Source organism: Pararge aegeria, chromosome Z (genome assembly GCF_905163445.1).
Source record: "Pararge aegeria chromosome Z, ilParAegt1.1, whole genome shotgun sequence".
In the NCBI taxonomy this organism is placed as follows: Eukaryota; Metazoa; Arthropoda; class Insecta; order Lepidoptera; family Nymphalidae; genus Pararge; species Pararge aegeria.
In genome coordinates, this window is record NC_053208.1 from 4,426,051 (window position 1) to 4,442,125 (window position 16,075).

General features: G+C 33.4%; 1 protein-coding gene across 1 annotated transcript in view; it reads right to left on the reverse strand.

The window, feature by feature from the left end:
- Positions 1-16,075, reverse strand: part of LOC120636002 (gamma-aminobutyric acid receptor subunit beta-like) — a 62,650-nt gene that overhangs the window by 35,159 nt on the left and 11,416 nt on the right. The window lies entirely within an intron of this gene.

The following is a 16,075-nucleotide window of genomic DNA, read 5'->3' on the forward strand; positions in this document are numbered from 1 at the left end:
CGTCTCTACAAGGCTAATCTTTTATGTTTTTAGTACTTTGAGTACTCGATTTCTGGTCAGGTTTTTGTAGTCTTATAATCCATCTTTATGCTTTAATCAAAGAAATATTCACCATGGTCAATCCCAAGTAAGGAATATATTAGGCTAACAAAAACAAAAAAAAAAAACACTAATCATGCAAGCATATAACAGCTCCACTGATTTAAAAAAAAATCCTCAAATTTTCACAATAAGCCTCTATTTTTGTTTAATACAAATTAAAGGATTAGGAATTAGTAAGCCAGAATTATAATGAATTCAATACGTATATTTTTATTAGGGGCGTTCAAAAAAGCCCTTCCGAACGATTTTGTCCACTTCCTAAAGTGACATAGATTACAAGTGACATAAGTAACAGGTAACTTTTGAACTCAGGTGTTCGATGGATAGAAGCAGAAGTGGCTTTGTTAAGTCCATGATACACATATCCAAGCTTAATTTACTTTTCTTCTTAGTTGCATTTTCAATACGGAAAGTCATGTCCAGATTCTAGTTTTTTGTGGCAGTTCTACGCCTCTCTGTCAACAGGTTTAAAAGGCAGCCTTTGAAAAAAATATGCATGTAACGTTGTGTTTAATTAGTAAGTGGTCGAATGCATGGTCTTTTACTCCAGTTTGTCAGGCGTCGAACAAAGTATTCTAAGAATGTTTTATCGCCAAAATTGCAGTCTTGCTTACTCCAACTGGATCCGTAGTTGATAAATTTGTTTTCATGATAGTCCATAGGATACGAAGCAATTACCAAGGACATGTTTGGTCTTTGAGGATTATTTAATTTGGTAAAATCCATACAAAGAACAAACGCGGCTTCAGTAACTACTGTCGCAGGGCGTTCCGAGCAAAGGTGATCTCTGGTAGATGTTCTTCTTCACATAAAAACGCACAGCAGCGTGTTACTGTGGAATACGCTGGAGAGTTAATTTCGTTGATCTTGAATATAGATTCCCATAGTAAATTTCTCCAAGCTTAATAACTGCGCGTGGTTAAATATGTTCCATATTCGCCTATATATGTCTTTAAAAACAAAATATAAGCATGTTATTGAAATTTTAGTATAATCTATGGGCTCTAGCTTTGTCAGCCAGTATTTACTTTTTTTACCTCCACGGAGTTTTTGCCGCATCCTAAGGTAATATTGAACGCCTTAATTAAAAGAATTTGTGCGTGTGGTACACTTGAGAATCGAACTGTTTATAACGACGAATTGTTTTCAAAACTGATTTTACCGATTTCACAGCACATCAGATAACTTAATGTTTCTTTAACGTTAAGCATTTGATAAATTGTGTGGTGTCTCAAAGTATACAATGGGCTTCAATAAATTTTGCAAACCTTTAAAAAACATACCTGAAATTCCCTTTGAGATCATTTTTAAAGAGCGATCTCTGATCTCCTCGAAAGATATTTGTACTTCTTGCAGACAATATAATGATCAAACACAATCACTTTACGATTGTATTTTACTTAAATAAAACCTTTCAATATTTTTAAACATTTTCTATAAGATTGTTATTATCTGGTGTATCTTAAGAGTTCACGGTCAAAGAGCAATGAAATATATACATAGACGTAATGAGAACCCCTTTTTCAGTTAATCTTATTATTAAAGGCGTTACAATTTTTATTGCTCCAACCCGGAATTCGGACCAAGGAGTTCGAGATCTCTAGTCAAACATGCTAACAAATACGCAACCGGTTCAATATTATATTCCCTATTATATTCTCCTAATTACGTCAGAAATGAATGTGGATAGAATGCCATAGAAAATGGGCTGGGCTAACTAGGCATGTGCCAGACCGATTACGTAATTTCACAGACGGCGTACATTCAATAGAATTCCATTTCACACAATCAAGAGCTGAATCATTTTCAGCTGAAATGTTATAATGGAAATTCCGATAAATTGAATATTACGAGGATTGAGTGTCACTCAAATTTGTCCGAACAGTAAAGTAAATTATCAATTTTAACTTCGTCTCCAATTTGTGCACTTCAAATTGGGGTATTTAATTTGTGGTATGTTTTCGAAATCATGTAATCAAAATTCAAATAGTTGTCTTTCGATTAACAATTGTTGTTTAATTATGCTTAAAATACATTTAAAAATGAGTTATTACATTTTCATTAGCTTTAAAACAGTTTTTGTTTTATTCAACAGAATAGAGATATTCGTGGATTATCGGTCCGTAACCACTTCAGAAATGAGATCCATAGAAGGTACTCAGCTTACACTTTTGATTTATTTCACTACAAGTTAGCGGTTGGCTGCAATCTGACTTGAATATGATGCAGTCTAAGATGGTAACGCAGTTATATTAAACCCATCACCCTTTATGTGTTTCTACGCGACATCGTACCGGAACGCTAACTCGCTTGGCGTCTTTATCGGTAGGGTGGCAACTAGTCACGGCTAAAGCCTCTAAGTTAGATGATTAAGTATGCAATAGGTACAATACATAGCTCTCATAGGAACGATTATGACATAAGTGCTTATATGGAGACCAAGATATGGAACAAGCGTTCGTTCAAATAAACAAACAAACTGTTCAGATAACAGTTAATCGCGATTATCTCAGGAACTACTGATCTGATTTGAAAAATTATTTAATTGTTGGTTTATACTAATAGGAGCATAGCACCAATGAAGAATGTTTCAAATTCGAGGATTTCTATTAGAAAGCTTAACGCTACGTGGTCTGCGTAATCGGTTAATGTTTCGATAAAATCATGTTTGACATAATTGTTCCGCTTTAAAAGTAAAAAAAAAAAATCGCGACGTTCTATCTTTTAAGGTTTACTTATACGCGGACTAAGCCGCGACGGACCGCTAGTATAAACTAAAACTGCAGTGAGTATTGTTGCATAGCTCTATAATATAGAACAGTACTTGTAGCTAAAACTAATTCGAGAATACAGACATAAATTACGTTTATTTGACTGACATCAAATTGGTATGTTGCCAAATAGCTCCGTGCGAATTACATTCCGGTAAAAACATAAATATAGAAAATGTTGAGGACAAAATAAGCGTTCGTATGGGTATAGTACAAAGGTTTTGGCCAATGCACTGGCAAATCTTAAAAATTATTCTCATACTTAAAAAATAACTAAATGTGAATTTAAAGAATAACTTAATGTGAATTTAATTTATTGGAAAAGGACACGCTAAAAGTAAACACTACTTGAGTAAATACAATACCATTGTACAGAAGTCATTTTTGGGGTTAGATCTTTTATAATATGATTCCTAAAGTAATTATGGACTTACGTACCAAAAGCATAAGTTTAAACAATGTTTGTATTACACATATCTTTACAAAATTGTAAGGGAATGGTGATAACTTCGTTCGCTAACTTAAAGCTACGGGGGTTCCAAACGCGCCCTAAGAAGAGCCCACAACAAACTTAGCGGGGTATATTTTAATTGCTTAAATTTAAACTCTGAAAAGATGGAGGTGCGTGCCGGGAATCGAATAGGGTCTCCCTTCACTGCTATCACCGCTTCTTAAGTTAGTTCATCAGAGATCTTTTTGGGCTAGAATGCCCATCTATTGAGTAAGGGTATACAATAATTTCATAGTTAATGCGGAAAGAACCTTGGCACACTATTATGTAAAAGTTCATCAACATGTTTGGATTTGTGGGTATGTTTGGATTTCTGGGTATTAGTTACTTAATAACGCATGAACAGCTCAACGGTTTCAAATGAAATTTGGGACACAGTCGGGAAATTTCAACATAAACTATAGCTTTAACAAAGGTGGCGAAGCTGGGCTTAGGTACTTTATCCTTCGTTATGTGAGAACTTGTGTGCAGAACAAACCTATATCTCACATTTATCTTATTAATCTTATTAATTTATCTTATATATCTTAAATTTTTCAGTAATCGAATTTAGATATACATTATCCGTTGTCTAAAAGTACCAACGACTGGACAAAGGAGACACATCCGGGTTATTATCGGGAATTGCTACTTAATAAAGTAGCAAGGCTCTCACTATTAAGTAATTTTTTTTATTCAGTGTATCATATCAAAACATTACAGGTCCCACAATGAATATTATTCATAAAAATATTCCTATTAATCTTAGTGCCCATAACATAAGCTACGCTTACTACGGGGCTAGATATGCATGTATGTATTTTCGTAGTTTATTCATTAAAGTAAAACTTCTTTAGGCGTGACAAGGGAGAAATTCAGATTTTTTTTCTGACGGAAGTAACACTTACTATCTAGTCTGTGTAGTTTCCGCTATTAAAAAAATATAATTTGGAGTGGTCGTAAGTATTTTTCATATACTCCACGCTTCTTGACTTATACGCCAGCTAGTGGCAAATATCATAATAAATTAGGATTATTTACTTCCTATATTTTTAAACGGATCAATTGAAAATCTCTAAATATACTATAATAATAAATATATTATTAATAAATTTTCTGATGATTGCGACATTCTATAATATTCAATGGCAAGGTTATATTGACATGTGCTGATCTAACCTTCAATTTACTACTCTCAATTATTCTATTTAACAAATGAGAATATTTATAAAATGTGAAAGTGATATAAATGAATTTTAAATAGAATATAAAATGAAATGGCGGAGTCCCAGGAATACTTTATTCTTTCATAATAAAAGAAATAATCAAGTATCTGATAATAACTTGACCTGTAAAAAACGTAAGTGTTCATTTTTGTATTGTTAAACTTATTTTTTTTTTTAATTTTTAAATAAAATATATTCAATCTCATTTGTTAAGATAATGTTTTTATGAGATAAATTTTTACTTTAATCGCGCGTAAAGGTTACACGCACACACTTTTTTTTTTTAATTTACGCCGATCTCCTCGCTGCGTGAAAGTGCGAAAACTCAACCAACACACTTTCAAATTTATAATATTAGCAGGGATTAAACGGATACTTATATATATATATAGAGTCAAATAAAGCAAAGATTTCTATAACAGATAGCCTTTAGTGAAAATATTGCAATGACCAGAGCCGGAATAGTGCATATAGTTATTAAATGAAACATTCATTATCCCCTTAGAATTGTTTGCCATCTCGGAGTATTATTTGCTCATCCCGATATCGATTGCGAGGGCAAGGTAAAACCAAGGCGTATATTGGATTAACCCCATCTGTGAAATTGCGTAACAATAGCGGTCGCTTTGATCCTCTCAGTCGTGAATTGTAGGTACCGCCACCAAAAATCAACCCTAGATAATTCAGAATATTGCTTTCAATTTGCTAACTAATTCCCAGATATCATAAAATTTTATATTTGTCTCTATATTTTTTTATTTGTTTATAGACGAGCGCTTGATTGCAATCACACCTGATGGTAAGCGATGATGCAGCTTAAGGTGGAGCGCGTTTGCCTAGAAGATGGCTATTAACTCTTGATTTGAAGGTACTCATAACCGCTCCTGAAACCTTTCGGATCTGGAAGGGCATTCCAGATCTTAGCGGTGCGGATCAGAAACGAAGATGCGAAGCGCTTCGTACGCGTCCGCGGTATATCGACCACGTAGGGTCGACGTAGGAAAATAAAAATAATATATTTTTTAACTGGCCTGTGTTCGTGCGTAAACTCGGCAATGGCCCTACCAATTTGATTAGCTGTTTTGTTTTTTTATTCTCAAGACTTGGGATTTGAATATATTGAAAAAACAGCCTAATTAACTTAAAAGAAAATTCTAACGGCTATCCTAAGCGTTAGAAATTTTTTAGAAAAGATCATCAACTTTTGATCCACTTCAGTTTATGTTGTTCTTTAAGTAGTCCAAAGATAATATTAATTATAATAAAAATATTTATTAACCACAATAAATAAATAAATTACAACGTACTACGAGAGGACAGAGAATAAGAAAAAAATATATATAATAATTTAGGCGTATGTTGATTCGTTGTGGTCAACGGGTCACCTACTCAGCTCTGTTGGCAGTAAATGCCAAGGAATACTACAACGCTGATTTTCAGTAGGAACCAAAGGTCACGGGTTTTGGCGACCCGGCAGCGACATGGTCTGACGTAGTGTTTGCATACTCTATGGGTATAAATAACAAATGTAATACAAAAACTACGTCCTTATAACTTAACAATAATTACAAACATAAATTTAGGTCTAGAAAGTAATTAAAAAAAAAAGAAAACCAAATTATTACGATGCAAAAAGACAATCAAAAATAACAACATACTAATACTACAGATTAAACTACTAACCGTAGGGCATAGAGCACAGACTATACTAAGTTAAAACTAATTTGTTATCCACCTTTTCGCCACTTCTGTCACCAGTGATCATTGCCACGTATTAAAATTATTAAGTTTAATTTTAAAGCCATAAATCAAAAGAAGAAGTTTAATTTTGAATGAAATAGGAAAGATGAAAATAAAGAAAAATCCTCGATTTTAATTGTAACGTATTCAAAACATAATACGTTTGCTATATTTACAGTAGCTGGTCTTTTATGATATTTTATGACAGTAGTAAGTACGAAATGAATTTTCACGAATTTTCACGATTTAGTTAATTTTGATTCGCTAATAGATAATACTTATATTTAGATTTAAAAGCACTAATTACCTAACTAATTTTGTTGATATTATGAATGCGACAGTGGGTTTGTATCAATCACCTTGATTTTTGAAGTTAGTTTAAAGAACGGAGTGTAACATGGCCTACTTTATACACCAGGAGAACAAACGGTTCCCACAGGATTTCTAAAAGCGGATAAAGAAAGCGGGAAACAGCTCGTCTTGAAATAAATGTAGGAACACTAACATTTACAGGAGTTAATAACATTACATTACGACTGAGATACGTTGATTTGATGAACATTATCGGCGTTTAGTTCTTTTCTTTTCTTTTCGCAAGAATGCTAACCATGACTTCCGATTGTATTAACTGATTTGCATGTATATTTGGTATCTTGGAACACATTATCCCGATTAAGACTGGTTGTAATTTTCTTCAAAACACAACTTGGCTGTAGAAACTTATCGTACAATATGCGGTAGTTGTTTTTTTTTTGTGTATGAACTATTTTATCTATTGCTGTAAGAGCATAAATACAATGATACATATTATATGTACTCCTCTTTAAACACAGTCTGTCATAAAAAGGATATGACAGAACCCTATTTCCCATGATACATGACACGGGAAACTGCTATGAAAAAAAAACTAATTTAAAGCGCGCCCAACGTTATTTTTGATAAATAATTTCCAAATGAAATGAATGATGTGACGAGATTTACTCGTCCATTTTATTATATTTATCTCTATAAAATAACAGACCTTGGATTAAATTTATTATGTTGCTGAGAAACATTATCATTATTCTACTGTTTTCAGCAAAATCGTAACAAAAAAACAAAATATCCTTTTACTAAATTTTTAGGTAGACGTGGGTGGGACTTAGTAATATTTTTAGCAAAACCTCGGGGCGGGGAAAGAAAAAGTTCAGAAAGGTTTCTTTACTTTAGACAAACACCGAAAACGCTGATATAAAAACAATAAAAAAATACTAGCATAACAACGTACAAACAACAAATACTAACATAAAAGTAAACAAATTGTTGACGTTCATTTCCTCTTAGCGGATCGCATTGTACTATTCAGGTAAGGCAAAAGTTTTCCTTTCTACACCGCTATTGGGTTTCAGTCAGTAAACTTTGTTGTGAAATTCTTTACTGAATATAAAATATTAAAATGGAAATCTCTTTGGCTTGCATAGAGCAATTGTATTATATAAAAGAAAAAGCCCCAATAGTTCATTGGTTGTAGTAAATTCTACCCATTCGATTTGATATTTCCTGCAAAACTTACAACAACCACAATAATTCATTGTAAAATCAACATCTCCTGAGAAGTCTCCGGTGTTGGAACGTGTATGAACGTGAGTACTTTATAAATAAATAATGAATATACAACGATCCTACACACATCGCCATCTAGCCTCAAAGTAAGCGTAGATTGTGTTATGGGTACTCAAATTAATGTTGAATATTTTTATGAATAATATATAAATTAACATACTTATAAATGTACAGAAATAAATCCAGGCACTGAAAAACATTAATGTTCCTCACACAAACATATTGTTCAACACGCATCATTGCCCAGGATCTGTTTGATGTGGAGTATTAAGATTGAAGAAATCATAAATAGATAAGAGGAGGTTTAGCCAATTAAGCTAAATTTCCATAATATATCATGGAATTCCGCAAAGTAACACGTAATCAAATAACCCAACTACCTCTGAATTTTTGAAGTTATATGCATTTTAAGCAATTAAAATATCGCTTGGTTGGTGTAAGTGTATGTAACTGTGAAGAAATACATCGTGAGAAAACCTGTATCCTGAAAGATCTCCTTTAATACTACAACGAAACATTTGAAACATAACCTTTTTATCAAGGCTGCGTACATTTAAAATAATCTATGTCGATGCAATTCTTAGCACAACTTTATAAACGTTGTGCTAAGAATAGATATCATCCCACATAATTAGTCCTGAGCTACCGTTCCCCATTTAACCTTTCAAAGCTATAATATATTATATCGGCTCAGGCAAATATCGTAAGAGAAGAACCCAGCTCTTGAGTAAGTATTTTAGTATCTTAGACATGTATTTTTAAGCAAAAGTTACAGGCATTAGCTTTCCAAACTCCATTTCCAAATGAATTTTGTCAAAGTTTATACCAAATCTCACTCCTGAAAAATGCTTCAAAGGTATACAAAATTTATCATAATCATTATCCATATAAAGGATACATTTAATTACAAGGAGTTAAGTAAGTCTCAGAAATCTTAGACGGTAAATTTGAAAGGTTTGCTTTGCTATATTTCAAATAAATTTACCTTCTACTCGGTAGTTTGTCCATCGTGTTTATATATTTTGATGGAACTACGACCAAATTGCGATAACAAATTACTGGTAATGATAGTAACCGCGAAAAACTGATTGTATAACTTTTATAATATTTATAAACCTGCATTGAAGAAACACATATTTAATTCAAAGGACTGTATCAGAACAGACATGGTATTTCAGTTAAATGGTAACACTATAATAAATACTATCACGTCAGAAATAATAATAATAATTGCGACGTATTTTATTTAGAAGGATATTAGTATTTTATAGCTGAAGGCTAATCTAGCCTTCAGCTATAAAATACTAATATCCTACTCAGAATTGGTACGTATGCAAAAACCGCATTCAAATCGGTTCATACAATTACGGGCTATAATAATATAAATACAACAAACATCTAACTTTGTAACGTTTTTTTTTTTGAAAAATTGAATTTCGAAAATAATAAAACAGCATATCTATGTCCTGTGGTTGAGATGATGATCTTATTGAGATATAAATAATTTATAAATCAATAGATTGATAAAAGTAGGTATAGCACATACCTGTCAAAAGAGAATACAAACACTACGTATCCGGCAATTAATTTGATCGTTCCCGCTGAAAGTTAGAAAACTTCTTGATAATAAAAGAAAAACAGACTGTAGAACCTTTCTGAAAGTATTCGTTTATTAATGCACAGTGTGTTCACCCATTGATTTTGAAGCCAATTTAATGCAAGATTGCTTTAAAATAAAAGCAAAACATTTTTTTTTTATAACATTCCATACCATACCATACCCCTAACAGGTTAGCCCGTTTCCATCTTAGACTGCATGATCACTTACCACTAGGTGAGATCGCCAAGGTATTATAGTTGGTAAAAAATCCATATACAAATTATAAAACAACACCCCCTCCGCGTCTGTCTATCTGGGCGGGAAAAACTTAAAGCTTACCAAACGGATCTTTATACGGGTTTTAATAATTAACAGGGTGATTAATGTGGAAGGATTAAGTATTAAATTCATTATGTTTTTCTGTAAATCGGCTGAATAATAACGATGACTGTTAAAAATATCAATTTATGAATTTAAAATGCATAAAACAATTTTCGGAACTGACAAGTTTGAACCTGCGACTCCCTGGCAATCGCTGCCTGAGCGTTTTGACCACAAAGCTAAGACTAGGTAAAGCTAAGAAGAAATCATTAATCAGTATAAATCAAAATATAACCGAATAATTAGTGTTATAATTAAGATTGATTATTTACTTGTAAATATCTCTTTATATTATTCATATTGGATCTATCGTGTAGAAGTTACGACGGGTATAAAAATGCTAAAAGTAGGACTAATGCGGTTTAAACCATTGAGGCCTATGGCTGTGATTAGATATATAGGTATACATTTTACAATATATTATAGAGTGACAAGATTCTTTGTTAGTTTGGGTACAATACGCAATAGCCTCTGAAACTACTGGACCAAGCATTTCTTTTACCAGCTGAAATCTTTTCTCAAATACATTAAAGATCCTTCAGAAAACTGCATAATGTAACCTAGAGTAGCAAAATTTTGCCTATAAAATTCGTTATTGCGCGTGTGCTGAGAAATCTATTGATGATAAATAAAAGTTATGTATTACATGATTAAAGTTATGTATTACATTATTTCAAAAACAAATCCCTGGCAAAAACAAAACTAACGGTTAATGCGTAATTTGTGAAATACCGCAATTAACGCAGACGAAGTCGCGGGCAACAGTTAGTAAGTATATAAAACTTCTACCCAAACTTCAGAAGGAATATACTAAAAGTAAACGAATTGCGATATATTCGAAATGAAAATCTTTAAAAAAATATTATTAACCGCTTTTTTGCAAATTATTTTCTATAACTAGAATTTTCCATCGGGAAAATCACCCCCATTCACACTTTACAAAGCCCTTCTTGCGTACTTACATCTCGGAAATGAATGGGGCACTCCGTCTCGTTAAATAATCTTCTATTTATTAATTACTTAAGCTTCCCGGCGACTTCGTCGGCCAACAACTTCAGATAAGTTACCAATAAGAACTTTCATCCGCTTTTCGCAATCTCCTGGAGCATTTAAATCTAGTTTAAGAATTTACCTTTTATCAGAACAAAACTAAATTTAAGAAAGAACTTAAAAAATAATTTAAAAAAAAAATGTTTTCTTTCCAGCAGTTTTTACTTTCGCGGACTAAAATTGTTACCTGTCTATCTTGTATTGTCTTTTATTGTTTTATTAAAGAGGTTTCAATTGTCTGAATAATTTGCTATAGTCTTGTTTTTTTTTGTAAATCCCTACTTCCCTACTAATATTATAGATGTGAATATATGTTTGTTTGTTACGCTTTCACGCAAAAACTACTTAACCGATCCTCATGAAACTTTGTACACATAGTATTGGAAGTGTTAGAAGTAATATAAGATACTTTTTATCTCGACATTAAGCTCGGTTCCTTTGGGAGAGGGGATGAGTGTTTGACGATTTTACACCATAACTCCGACAAATTATAAACGATTTAAATAATTATTTTTGTACTATAGAGGTTATAATATGTGTTTAATTTTGCCCAAACTGTGGTTGGAGATAGATGACAGAACTCCACAGCGGACAGCAGCAAACCCCTCATTTAAGGCTTAGCGATACTACATTTTTTAATATTTTTTAGATCTACAACTAAATTTAATGCCACATGAAAAAACAAAATCAAACGCAGACGAAGTCGCGGGCAACCGCTAGTAAGGTAATAATTTTAAATAGGTTTTTTAATGCATAAGTAGCAGTTATAGCAGTTATAATAAAGTATTATAAATTAATTTATATTAAAGAATTGTTGTAAATTTGTATAGATATAAAGCCAACATCATCAGGCGCTCACTTAAAACCAGACCTTGTCTCTGTAGTATAATATAATAAATATACTACGACAATATGATGATGAGATGTGATGATGATGATGAATAATTATTTTAACAATAATTTGGTTTACATTGTGAGGTTAGAGTGTGTAGTTAGCGATTTTCACTTCTGCCGTGCGGTTTAAGCACACACTCTTTTTTCTTCAACAGTGATGGGAATCGTGCGACCTTTGGTGGGAAGCTTCGCTAGGGTGGTGCATACGGACAAAGACGGGCCGCTGACGGTGTCGCGTCGCGTAGAAACCGATTAGGTGTAAAGGCTTCATATATCTTCTGTACCCCAAACAACTTAGCCCGTAACCATCTTAGACTGCATCTTAGAGTAAGTTGTAGTGTAATAAAATAAAAACTTTGTCTCTAATTTCTCCATATTGTTCTCAAACGAATATAAAATATACAAGGCCGCACCTGGCCAGCTTACTGGACTCGAAAAATTCTTAATTCATATATTCAAGTAAACCTAGTTTATAAAAAAAATTAAAAACATCAGTCAGTCTGTTTGTAGTGACTCTACCTCCGGTTCGGAGGCAGATTCTACAGAGAAGAGCCGGCAAGAAACTATGTATCATACTCGGTTTTATAATATTTTAACAGTTTTAAGATCTTAAGATTTTTTTCTATCTTGTTAGAGGATAATTAGTTACTGAAACAAAAATTAAACATATTCTATAGGTTCTTGGCACCCTTAAGCCTTGTTGACTTGTCAGGGTACTGTACATTCCTCTTAAATGACAGATTAGGTATTTAAATACTACAATAAAACGGAACGCTCATGATCGCAATGTAGTAATTAGTATGCGAGAAAACATATTGTTGGTTGGGTATTCTGAAGCTTAAACAGTATGAGAATACGATCTAAATCCTTCTCTTCCTGACAGGACACCCGTGCACGAACAAAATGCATTTCATCGAAGTAGTTTGGTCATCCACGATATAACCTACTTGTTTTATGTTCAAATGAAACACCCATACAAAGCTCATCTCTCCACTATGTACAGAAATGAGCTTTGCATATGTGTGGGAGGATTATTCCGTGTGAAGTAATTACCAGGGCACTTGACTCTACCAAAAACGGTTAAGGGTGAAATCTCTTTTGTCAGAATCGATTCGCATTATGGCTGGGTAATTTTTTTTCATATTTTGAAGTGAAACTTCTTTATCGGCGTTGTAATATCCGTTACGCGCCATCTTTTTCAATACACCAACACGTGGGTGTAATTTAACTTTATTTAACCAATTTCTGTAAGGTTGCATATAGTTGATCATTTTTGAAATAAGGTCATACAGAAGTTTCACTTCTTATTTTTTTTTTATTCCACTATAAGTTAGCCCTTGACTGCAATCTCCCTGATGGTAAGTGATGATGCAGTCGAAGATGTTAGCTGTCTAACCTGTTAGGGAGTATGGTAGTCGTACCCCTAATCAGTTTCCACGCGACATGAATAATTACCTCACCTCAAACCTCATCAGTACCTCTGAATATGTTTAATAGAGGTAAATTATAAGTAATTAAATAATAATAATAATATGGGTAACATTTTTAAGGTATCTTGAATGTACCTTACCAGTTTTTACCATTCGGGAATTATCTCATTTCCAAATAAACTTCAAAAGCACAGTTTTATATGTTTTTGTATTATTTTGTTTATACTAGATAGACAACTCATGCATGATGGAAAGCAATGATACGGTCTGAGTTGGGACGCGCTGGCAAAATGCCTATTCACTCTTGGCGTGGCAGGAAACACCGACGCCGGAAGAGGGTTCCAAACCTTAGCGATAGGTATCAGAATCGTAGGTGAAAAGCGATTCGTAGACTTTCACATCTGTTTGGTATATTGGTAATGTAGCATATTTTATCCTGTAGGGTATATTGATAACCTCCCTAGTACAGCGGTGAGCGTCGTAGGCTTATAAGTGGGAGGTCCCAGTTTAAGTCCGCAGGTAGTTTAGAATTTATTATTACTGTTATTTCTCTAGTCTGGGCTTGAGGGATGCTTCGGCCGTGGCTAATTACTACCCAACCAACAAAGGAGTGCCGTTGGTGTTGTATCCTTTAATTGTTTTGACTATTGCTCACAGTTACCGTGAACAGAACAGAACAATGAACCAGAATTTACAAAGTAAGCTCTTTAATTTAGACCTCATTTGATACAATAATTTCATTATAAGAGTTTAGGCCCGTTTGGGTCTAATTTAAGAAGGTAATTAAAATCAAAGGATTTCGGATTTTAATCATCACCTTTGCTAGCTATCTGTCTTATCCCGTAGGAGTAAATCCACATTTACTAGTACTATAAATGCGATGTGTGTAGGTTTGTTTATTTGTCTTTACGTAACGGCCTAACTGCCAATAAACTAAATTTTTGGCATAGAGTTAGCTAAAAGAACTTTATATCCGAAGCAAACAACGTGGACAAAGAGAGCACGCTACAGCTATTCATAAGTAAGTATTTGTCAGCCAATGAGTATTAGAACGAAAATATCATGCTATATAAATATATTTCTTTTAATTGAGTTTAACTATATCCCTGAATTTTTATACTACTGAAACAAAACCAGACAACGGAGCAATCCATTAAGGTTTTATAGTAATCCATACACATAAACACATATAAACACGCACACACACACGCATTTATAGTGTCGCCCACGTCGCCATTCTATCATAAAATTGACGGCTTAATGGTCGCACTACACTGCAGTCCTTAGTTACAATTTTTCAATAAAAGGATTATTGCTATATGAAAAGATGAACATAAAGCTTAATTTGCAAAACTCCGCGAAAAGCGCTTTTTGCGGAGTAGAACAAAGCATGGAATCCCGCAAAGTAACACCTGCGTTTATCCAATATTTTTCTATAAAATAGCGCAAAAGGATATTTTTTTGATTTTTAACATTTATATAACGGCTATACAGACGTCAAATTCAATACCAAATTGAGCGTTACTTACATTAATACCAAACGGACGCCCTTATGCTCTCTAGACATCACTGAGTCGCCAGCTTTGCAATTTCTCTTGCATTCGGAATTAATTTGAACACAGTGAATACAGAAATACACGACGAATTTAAATTTAGTTTGGAACCTTTGACGGCAAATAATTGGAACTTAGCAATTGAATTTGAATGTTAACCAATTTCTAACTTTACCTTGCCATTCCGTATATTAATGTATTCAAAGCTTGAATATTAAAGTTTAATCTAGGTATATATTACTTATAATAAAACTATAACTGATCAAATTCTATTCGTACATCGAAGATACTGAGATTTTTTTTGGAGGCTTTTCATCGATCTTGCAGTGAAAACTTCATTTTCGTTAATTTTTGTCCGTATGTCTATCTGTCTGTGTCATGGCCAAAAATACTCAATGAAATTTAAATAAAATTTGGCATGAGGTAAGCTTCAACGAGGTAGGACATAGGATACTGATTCTTCTGAAATTCAGCACAGTTCACTTGGGAGAGAGAATGAGAGTTCCTTACTTTTTTAGATCATAACTACATTGAAAGCGATTTTAATAATTCTATTATTTATATTACTGAAAGAACAGGCTACAGAGGATTCTGCTGCTTTAGCTGAAAACCCCTCACTTTAGGTTTAACTATACTGAACACCAACGTGTTGACACTTATAAAACAGCTTCTGGTTTACCTTCTGCATACGAGTCAACTAACAATGCAATCGAGTCTTCCTCGTTTGCTCAAACAATATGTTGAAAGGAGTGTCGCTATTACTCAACTCGCTTGCCGAGTGCAGGCGACCGGTGGCGTGGGCGCCTCGTGTGTGTTTCTCGTCACCGCTCGCCCAAGAGGGCGGTTATTTGAAAAAGTTCAAAGTCGAAGTCAAATATTTGTTAACTAAAATAGGCACGTAGATGTCACTTTTGATGCGTACATTACATGTAAAATATGACATAGAAGTGAGTTGGTGGCGATAACTAAATTCGTCAACTTAAAACTAAAGCTACGGGGGTACCAAACGCGCCCTGGTCTAAGAAGAAGCGCACAACAAATTCAGCGAGGTTTTGTTTTATTATCACCATCTCACATTGTCATTTAAAAACTATTAAAGAAGCCACTTGGTTAAAGCAATAATTTACACCAAAGCATTTTTATCGTTGACGTTGTCCTTAATACTATAATAAGTTCAAAATGTGGGCCTTCCACTCGCTCATGTCATATTTTTTATATTCAATAAGACAGCTATGT